Below are 11,023 nucleotides of genomic sequence, written 5' to 3'. Positions count from 1 at the left end.
AATAGTACAATTTTTTGTTTAGAAAGAAAAAAAAACCCAAGGCTTTGAAGTAACATATATAAAAAATATAGAAAACACAAGAGAACGTTGAATGTTTATTATTTATTTGAAAAGTTCTAAACGTATTTAATAAATATATGTATTTCTTGCTACAAAATAAAGAATTTAATTGATGCAGGCCTTTAAATGCCATTTATACATCTCCCTAAAATTGGTAACCAGGTTGCATGTACAGAATGCACGAAATGCTGTACATTTCAGAAAAAAACATAGTCATATAGTCATATAGTGACTGATTGGACAACCTGAGGTAGGAAGGTTAAGTACTTACTTTGATTAATACTTTTGTCGAAATCTCCAAAGAAAAAAGTAAATATTTAAAGAGTTTTGAGGCACAAAATTCATTTTCCTCTATTCATGGAAAATGTCTTATACATCTGCTGTAAACATGTCAACTCACTTCTTCGACATTCCTCAGTTTGAGTATTGTGAAGAGCCCCTTCTGATGATATATCTTGAAGGTGGGACGAACATTTGAAAGACTATGAGACTAGAGTGAAGCTTTTCAATGCCAGGTTGTGAAGTAGGGATGAAGTAATATTAGTTGCAGAAACAGTAACACATCATTTTGCATTGAATACAGTGAACAATTAACAATTTCTGGCCATTTTCCAGCAACATGTTCATCAGCTAACATATCCTATTCGTTATTACTCTGTGGAAGCAAAATGGCCATTTTAATGCACCATTCAGAATGCAACTAACACATAAGCACATCCTGATAAAGAGAATTCAGGCTGTAGCAGATCATTTCTACTGAGAACTGCACTAATGAGAGAACAAAGTGAATGAGGTTCTATGGAGCTTCTGCATAAAACTGCTATTTAAACAGGATTGAGCCTTTTCTTACAGACAGATACACTCGTTTTCTCAGCACAGCACATGCTACTGCTAGGAAGACTGAAGATTCATATTCAGCAAATAATTCTTAGTATCATTGTATCATCAAGTGTAAATAGAAAGGGAGCATAGCTTGAGATACACACTGTAAAAAAACTGGGCTATTTTCTTAAACCAAACTGCTGAGTTACACTCACGCTATCTAAGCCACTTACCCTCTTGGGTCGCAGGGGGTCTATCCAAGTAGTTATTGGGCGGAAGGCAGGAAACACCAGTGGTGGACAGTAACGAAGTAAATGTATTTCATTACTGTACTGTATTTTTTTTTTTGTGTATCTGTACTTTACTGAAGTTTTTCCATTTTGGGTGACTTTTTATTTTCACTCCACTACATTTCAAAATCAGATATCTCACTTTTTACTCCACTACATTATGCGAAATCTGTCATTCCTTTTGGTTTATGTGTGTATAAAAACTTAACGTCAAAGTGAAAGAAGCACAAAGCAAGAACACCAATCAGGGGAACAGCGCACACTTTGTTTTTAGTTTGTTTTGACATGTTAGACATATCGACCCAGTGCAGCACACGGTTCAACGTCAGCGTAAAATTTTGGGAGAGTCTATTCAACATAACTTTGTGTAAATAGACCACAATATAGAAATATGTACTCATATGCAGTTGTGACTGACGTGTCTTTTTTCTGAATTTATACAAACACTATTTCATTTTATAGTAAATTAGTTTTGTCTAGTTTATGTTTATGAACAGAGACCTACAGATGCAGTTTAGTAAAGGAAACTCATTTGTGAACCTGAGTTTAAAGTTTTTATTAAACTTAAACTGTAACTAAGTTGTAAATAAATCTTAAACTGAAACTTTGCTTGTTCACAAAAAGTGATTTCAGAGCCACTCAGTTCTACCTGATGGAAACTGTTTGCCTTCAGTGTTTTGTTCTTATGATCATTTTAACAGACATCAACGTCACTAATTAATGACTTTCTATTAAAAGACAAATGAAGCAAGAGTCCTCTTACAAAAATGCTAATAGGACATTAGAGCCATAATTAATCTTTTAGTACTTTCACTTTTGATACTTTACATACTTTACTGTACATTTGAAGGCAAATACTTCTGTACTTTTACTCAAGTGGAGGTCTAAAGAGAGGAACTTCTACTTTTACTGGAGTAATATTTTACCTTGGGTATCTCTACTTTAACTCAAGTACGTGATTTGTGTACTTCATCCACCCTGGGGAAACACCCATCTATCACAGGGCAGACACACAGGTAATCTCCAACTCCAATGACTGCATGTCTTTGGACTGTGGGAGGAAACCAAAGCAGACACATGGAGAAAGGACCCTGGTTGTCTGGCCAGGGAATTAAACCCAGACCCTTCTCGCTGTAAAGTGACAGTGCTACCCACTGGGTTGTACACTGGGTTTATGAAATTTTAACAATGACAATCCAGTTAGAAGCAGCACCATGACAGTAACTGGTAAGACTCATTGCATATTACTGTATCTCTTGTGAAAATGTGCATGTAAGATAACAATTTTCCTAATACATTTCCAAATTTAAGATGCCTCTGGCTGTTTCAGTCAGTAAGGTCCTGTTTATTAAAGATCACTTGCAAAAGATTGCTAAGCACCAAACTTAGCTACATTGCCTGCAAATATCCTGATATAAGGTGGTGCAACCATTATGTTTGTATCAGAACCTACCTAGTTTGCTAAACTATTAACTTTAGTGATATCGCTTGGTGAAACTGTAGCTCTTTAACTTAGTATCCAAAATCTTTTGAGATTCCCAACAGCTTAGCGTTCACAATAAAAGTCTCAATATAGACTATGAGTAGTTTCATGTTGTAACCTGGCTACTTACTTGACATCCCATGCCACAGTCACTGCTTTGTGAAAAAAAACAACATATAAATTACATATATAATTATTAAATGTAATTAACATAATCTGCATCAACAGTGTTTAGAAAGCAATGATGGAAAAGACTGAACGCAAAAGAGAGAGATGTGATTCCTCATCCAGACAAAATGTTTTAATGTATTTCCTTTTAAACAGCTTCTAGACAATTGTAATAAATGTTTAGGACAGTTTTTTTACTGTATCGATCCCTTGTGACACTAAACACCAAACGTAGAAGCCTATAAACTTAATTTTAAGCTATATGTTTCGATTGATTTAAACAATGTCTTCAGATTTGTGGTCAGGCAAGAACATATAGGCCAGAAGGAATGTAAAATGCAGATACGGACATTTTCAGACTCAACTCAACTCAGAAGCTTCAACAGCAGCTTACTTAGCACTAGCCTAGTCAGAAAGACTAGCACAGTGTTTCTCAACCCTGGTCCTGAAGGCCCACCGCACATTTTAGTGCTTTCCCTGCTTTAACACAGCCACAGTTATGGGCTGTTAATGAGCTGATTAGCTGGATCAGGTGTGTTGGGAACAGGAAAAAAGCTAAAATAGGCAGAGCAGGGAGTTGAGAATTACTGGACTAGCAGAAACTGGAGGTCCTCTCTATAATATTGCTGGCCGCTCTTTGCATTCACTAGTCTAACAGTTCCCTCTACTGGCCAAGGTTTATTTTACACAGTCACTGTGTCCCATTATCACTAAGATAATGTAATGTGGGCCTTAAAGCAGGCAGGCAGGGACTAACGTCCTCTGAGCCCAAAAGCGAAATCTAAGTATACTGAATTGTAGAATATCTTGTTGTGGAATATCACCTTTGTACTACTGTGATAAAAATCAAAACGGTTAATAAAAAAAAAAAATGAAATAGCATATTATTCTGTTAAGCTTAAGTAAGTTTCCTTTAATTTACCATACATTTGCCATTTTGAAGTGAGCATTTTTAACACAGACCAACAAATAGTCTCAACACAGAACAACAAACGCTCAAACCCTTATCCAACTTCGTCAGCTATAGCACTTTAAACTCTTCTTGTTAATGTTAGCAATCATTCCAGTGTAATTGCTATACCTATGTAACACACTGGTCGACTTGACGTTGCTGTTGTGTCATTACTGATGTTATCCCAGTAGGTGGTTAGTTTTTTAGCATGGACGCTAGCTAATGCTAGTTTTTTGTCTTGGCTAATTCAAGTTAGCTGGGTAAATAGTTTAGTGCTTGTTAGCTTGCTAATGGCTCGTAAAGCTAAGCTGTTAGCTCATATCATGTATCTACACTTTAAAGGTTGTGTAGTTTAATACTGAGACTGATAATCAAATCCTGTCTTTCATAATGAGATATTTTAAAAATCAGTGGACCTCATTGTAGCTGGCACCATGAACTTTTTTGGCTAAGCTGTAGCTAGCCATGTTTTTATGTGGTATGTCATTATTGGTTTGTGACAAAGTTGCTAGCTCTACATTTTGTCATTTGATTCAGCCAGCTTGCCTATTAATTTTCTTTGAATCCTGAAGAAAAACATTTTATTTGGAACCATTTTTGCTAATTTTTGTATTACATTGAAGGCCAGCCAACTGTTTTAATGTCATCAAGTTGCGTAGATCATAAAGACAGAAATAAAAACATTAAATGAAATAATAAAACTGAGGTAGTCATCCCTATGATTCAATAGGGCCAGTTTCCCGGACTCCAATTAAGCCTAGACTAAAATTGAATGGTAATTCTCCATTGACACTGAAATTTAGTCTTAGATTAGGCCAAATCCATGTCCAGGAAACCACCACTTAAAGTGGAATTCCACTGATTTTTAACTCTTCTGTATAATTCAATGGTTAAGATGTAAACAAAGTCATTCAGAGTGGTCTGATGTGAAATGCTCTGTTCTAGAGAAACCGGCTCAGAATCGTTCACAGTGGTGGTGATCGGAACCAGATGTCTGACGAGTTTAATGCCTCTAAAATCTCCCTCACAGAAAGTTACTACATGAATTGGTTATGAATTCACTGCCTGATGTCTGACACATTAATTTACAATAGTTTTGAGTTTTTTAAAGCTATTCGTTGTAAAGAGGTTCATGCAGAGCATTGTAAGGCAAAGTAATCCCAAAGATTTTTCAGTTTTACACACATTTGTCATCATCAACATTGCATATAAAAACTCAGAAGACTTGTGTAGGTTCACTGGTGGTTTTGGATAGTAAATAAAATGTTATATTAGCGTTGTAGACATGGTGACCCCTGGTTCCTATCACCGCCACTGTAAAGAAATTCCAAGTCAGTAATCCTTTTCACATCTCAACAATTTAATCATGTGGAAAGTTTGAAAGCGTCCACTTTTCCATATATAATAGAATGATAAGTCGTGCATTTATCACTAGTTATAAACCTGACAGCTGAATGATAAACAGCATCAAGAGAAGACGGCATGCCTGTAAAGCTTTATAGCTCCACAATTTAGATCCAAAAAAAAAGTGCCTCTGCTACATTCTTTCTGTAGTGTGGTGGATGTCAAGCTTTGCTGGGCATAAATTTAATTTGTTTTTATGTAAATACTGTTTCTCTAAATATAAAAGAGTTCCTCATGTGTGTTATGCTTTGTATTTCTAAGCCTACTTCCTAGTTCCGTATTTTCTAGTCACATATGGCCTCGTTCCTAGTTTTCTGTGTTTCTTTCTAAATTCTTCTGTTTTTTTCCTTTGTTGTCCACTTCCTGACTTTGTATTACAGATATACTGATTGACTGCGTGTGCCTGTGCTCTGACCCTTTTGTGGATTACAATAATGATTCCTGGATGAATCTCAATAAAATTGTTCAGCTCTCATATCCTGATACAGGCTGGAGGCCCACATTCCTGCACAGTGTGGTGATTTTCCTGCTCAAACATGGGGAAAACAACAGACTGTGCTGGACTTTGGCCCTGAGTTCCCTACCTCTGACTCAATGCCTCTAACTTCCCTGTGTTACACCACAATAGTTCCAGTATTAAAAGCCAATTGTACAGAATCAGCTGAGCAGGGCAACCTAGTGTGATCAGCAAGTTTAACGCTGCATTTACTTAAAGGAGTAAGTCACAGCAAAACACAAATAAACACAATGTTTCTCTTCATAGTTACATGAGTGTGTTAAGTTTGCTTTCTTAGTTTTGCACTGGAGCTACGAGGCTAATGTTGAAGAGAAAAAGACTTCGGGTGACCATAGACTTCCATTACTTTTAGCTACGTTAGCCTCATATCCTCATAATCCAGTGCTTATCAGTTTTTAAAATGAATTATTTTCTGAAATAATGAGCAGGCTTATTAGGAACACAAGCAAGCATAAAAGGTACCAGGGGCCCATTTCAGCCCAGTTCAGATGTTTCATCTTTTTTGTTTTCTTTGTTTCTTTCTTTCTTTAATTCATATAAATGTGGATTGATTGTGTTAAAAAGAGATTCATCTTTCATTTAATTGTAAGATATATCACTAAACATTGAATAGTACATATGGAAAATATGTTTACTTGGTGCCCTCCCTGGATCAGGGCCTTGTCGTGGCGGAAGGGTTTGTGTGGTCTAGGGATCTTCAAAGTTAATTTGTCTGGTAGGGTCTCCCAAGGCAATCAGGTCTGGAATGAAGACCCAGACTAACTTGATTCAAAATTCCCTCATGACTAAAGGACACAAGAGATTGTGTACCCTGTGTGAGAGAGGGTTACCAGGACCTACCCCTGGAGCCAGGCCTGGGGTTAGTGTTTCTCAACAAGCACCTGGGCCCACATAACCCAGCCGGGCTCAGCTAGAAAAGGCAATGTAGGGGACTATGTGGGCAAGGTCCAGCAGAGTATTCGGGCTTCTTGGAGCAAGTGGGTGGGATTCTGGAAAGGGCCCTGCCTGTAGACTCCATAGTCTTGATGGGAGATTTCAACACTCATGTTGGCAATGAGGAACAGCCTGTCCGATCTAAACTTAAATGGTAAATTGTTATTGGACTTCTCTGCTAGTCATAGATTTTCCATAATGAACACCAAGTTTGAACGCAAGGATGTTCATAAGTGTACTTGGTATCAGAGCTCCTTGGGTCAAAGGTCAATGATTGACTTTGTTGTTGTTTCATCTGACTTGGGACCATATGTTCTGGACACTTAGGTGAAGAGAGGTGCTGAGCTGTCAGCCGATCACCATCAAGTGGTGAGTTGGATCAGATGGAAGGGAAGACTGGTGGTCAGACCCGGTAGACCCAAGCAAATAGTGAGGGTGTGCTGGGAATGACTGGCAGAGGCCTCTGTTCAGAATGATTTAAACTCTCACATCTAGTAGAGATTTTCTCATGTTATGTTATGAGGAGATAGGGGACATGGAGTCTAAATGGACCCTGTTCAAAACCTCCAATGTTGAAGCTGCTAGATGTAGCTGTGGCAAAAAGTTTGTTGGTACCTCTCAAAATCCCCTGGTGGCCACCAGTGGTGAGGGAGGCTGTCAAGCTGAAGAACGAGGCCTTTAGGGACTGGATGTCCCAGAGCACTCCCACCTCAGCAGATAGGTACTGACGGGCAAAGAAGGTGGCAGCAGCAGTTGTGGCTAAAGCTAAATCCAGAGTGTGGGAGGAGTTTGGCGAGGCCATGGAAAAAGACTTTTGGTTTGCTTAGCTTCAAGGAGGTTCTGAACAACTGTCCAATGACCCAGGAGCAGTTGGGGTGACTTCGCTCAAGATGTACTCAACAGGGGTGGAGAAACTCTGACCTCAAATGAGGATATTGTCAGGCAGCGGAAGGAGCATTTTGAGGAACTCGTAAACTTGAGAGACATGCCTCTTACACAGGAGTCAGGGCCAGAGGCTTCTGGCATGTCAGACTCCTTCCCTGGTGGAGTTCCCTGAGGTAGTTGGCAAGCTCCTCAGTGGCAAGGCACCGGTGGTGGATGATATTTGCATGGAAATGCTTAAGACTCTGGATGTTGTGGGGCTGTCATGGCTGACACGTTTCTGCAATGTCGCATGGAACAGTACCCTTAGACTGGCAGACCGGGGTGGTGATCCCTATTTTTAAAAAGGGGACCAGAGAGTGTGTACCAATTACCAGGGCATCACACTGCTCAGCCTCCTTGAGAAAGTTTATGCCAAGGTACTGCAAAAGAGACTCCAACCGATAGTCGAACCTCGGATTGAGGAGTAACAGTGCAGAATCCGTCCTGCCTGTGGAACAATGGACCAGCTTTTCACCCTCAAACAGATTGTTGAGGGGGCATGAGAGTTTGCCAACCCAGTCTACGTGTGTTTTGTGGACTTGGAGAAGGCTTACGACCATGTTTCCTGAGATATTCTGTGGGAGGTCATCCAAGAGGATGGGGCCACTACTCCGGGCCGTTCAGTCTCTGTACTCCTGGAGTGAGAGTTGTGTCTGTATACTTGGCATCAAGTCAAGCTCGTTCATTGTGAGTGTTGGATTCCGCCAAGGTTGTGCCTTGGCCCCGCTCCTGTTTGTGATATTCATGGACAGGGTGTCAAGGCATGGCCATGGTCAGGAGGGCATTATGTGTGAAGACCAGAGGGTGGCATCGCCGCTGTTGAGGATGATGTTGTCTCTTTGGCTCCATCGCATGGATATCTCCAGCGCTCACTGGAGCGGTTTGCAGCTGAGTGTGAAGCAGTTGGTGTGCGGATTATCACCTCCAAGCCTGAGTCCATGATCCTAGCATGGAAAGGGATGGCATGCTGACTCCAGGGAAAAGGGAAAGGACCTGCCACAGGTGTAGGAGTTTTAAGTATCTTGGAGTCTTGTTTTACAAGTGACGGGAAGAGGAATCATGAGATCAGCCACAGGCTGGGACAGGCAGCAGCAGTAATGCGGTCGCTGTACCGGACAGCAGTGGTGAAGCTCTCTGTTTACTGGTCGGTCTACATCCCAACCCTCACCTATGGTCATGAGCTTTGGGTAATGACTGAAAGATACAAGCTGCGGAAATGAGCTTTCTTCGCAGGGTGGCAGACTTCACTCTACTTGATAGGGTGAGGAGCTTGGTCATCCAGGAGAAGCTCAAATTAGAGCCTGTACTCCTCCACATTGAGAGGAGCCAGTAGAGGTGGTTCAGGCACCTGATCAGGATGCCCCCTGGCCACCTCCTGATGGAGGTTTACAAAGCACAGCCTACTGGAACAAGACCCCAAGGTCAGTCTAGGACCCGTTGGAGGGATTAGATCTCCAAGGTGGCCTGAGACTGGTTTGGGATCACCTGGAATTAGCTGGAGGAAGTTGCTAATATACCAGCAGTAAAAAAGAACTGCACAAATGCACTTCATACATTTTTATGAAGGGATTGATAGCTTCTGTTCAGTTTAAGAATGGAAAACTATAAAAATGACAGAAAAAATACACCTCTGACTGGGACAGCATTTTTCACTACTTTCACTTACAAAGCAAGTCTGTAAACAGCAGTGAGAAATGTGTAAAAACTACATTTAAGCACATACATGATTAAAACATATACATACATAAATAATAACAAATAATAAGTAAAAATAAAGTAATATGATAAAGTGGTGGAAGATGGTCATTGAGAAAAAAAGTATTTAGAAAATACTGATAAACACTCCTAGTTATGTTTCCATTATTTTTTTTTTTCATTTATCATTTCATTTTTTATCATTACAACAAAACTTTGAGAAGTTCTTTCTGACTGCTATGAGTGATCATAGCCATAAATTGTATTTGTTTTTATGTAAATACTGTTTCTGTAAATATAAATGAGTTCCTCATGTGTGTTATGCTTTGTATTTCTAAGCCTACTTCCTAGTTCCGTATTTTCTAGTCATATATGGCCTTGTTCCTAGTTTTCTGTGTTTCTTTCTAAATTCTTCTGTTTTTTACCTTTGTTGTCCACTTCCTGACTTTGTATTACGTATATGCTGGTTGATTGCGTGTACCTGTGCGCTGATCCTTTTGTGGATTACAATAATTATTCCTGGATGAATCTCAATAAAATTGTTCAGCTCTCATACCCTGATACAGGCTGGAGACCCAGATTCCTGCACAGTGTGGTAAATTGTTATTGGACTTCTCTGCTAGTCATAGATTTTCAATAATGAACACCAAGTTCGAACACAAGGATGTTCATAAGTGTACTCGGTATCAGAGCTCCTTGGGTCAAAGGTCAATGATTGACTTTGTTGTTGTTTCTTCTGACTTGGGACCATATGTTCTGGACACTTGGGTGAAGAGAAGTGCTGAGCTGTGAGCCGATCACCATCAAGTGGTGAGGTGGATCAGATGGAAGGGAAGACTGGTGGTCAGACCCAGTAGACCCAAGCAAATAGTGAGGATGTGCTGGGAATGACTGGCAGAGGCCCCTGTTTGGAATGATTTTAAGGCACCGGTGGTGGATGATATTCGCATGGAAATGCTTAAGACTCTGGATGTTTTGGGGCTGTTATGGCTGACATGCCTCTGCAATGTCACATGGACCTTGGGAACAGTACCCTGAGACTGGCAGACCGGGGTGGTGGTCCCTATTTTTAAAAAGGGGACCAGAGAGTGTGTACCAATTACCAGGGCATCACACTGCTCAGCCTCCTTGAGAAAGTTTATGCCAAGGTACTGCAAAAGAGACTCCAACCAATAGTCGAACCTCGGATTGAGGAGTAACAGTGCAGAATCCGTCCTGCCTGTGGAACAATGGACCAGCTTTTCACCCTCAAACAGATTGTTGAGGGGGCATGAGAGTTTGCCAACCCAGTCTACGTGTGTTTTGTGGACTTGGAGAAGGCTTACGACCATGTTTCCTGAGATATTCTGTGGGAGGTCATCCAAGAGGATGGGGCCACTACTCCGGGCCGTTCAGTCTCTGTACTCCTGGAGTGAGAGTTGTGTCTGTATACTTGGCATGAAGTCAAGCTCGTTCATTGTGAGTGTTGGATTCCGCCAAGGTTGTGCCTTGGCCCCGCTCCTGTTTGTGATATTCATGGACAGGGTGTCAAGGCATGGCCATGGTCAGGAGGGCATTATGTGTGAAGACCAGAGGGTGGCATCGCCGCTGTTGAGGATGATGTTGTCTCTTTGGCTCCATCGCATGGATATCTCCAGCGCTCACTGGAGCGGTTTGCAGCTGAGTGTGAAGCAGTTGGTGTGCGGATTATCACCTCCAAGCCTGAGTCCATGATCCTAGCATGGAAAGGGATGGCATGCTGACTCCAGGGAAAAGGGAAAGGACCTGCCACAGGT

The sequence above is a fragment of the Colossoma macropomum genome, unplaced genomic scaffold (genome assembly GCF_904425465.1).
Source record: "Colossoma macropomum unplaced genomic scaffold, Colossoma_macropomum, whole genome shotgun sequence".
NCBI classification, from domain to species: Eukaryota; Metazoa; Chordata; class Actinopteri; order Characiformes; family Serrasalmidae; genus Colossoma; species Colossoma macropomum.
The sequence above is the reverse complement of the archived record's forward strand: the minus strand, read 5'-3'. Positions refer to the sequence as shown.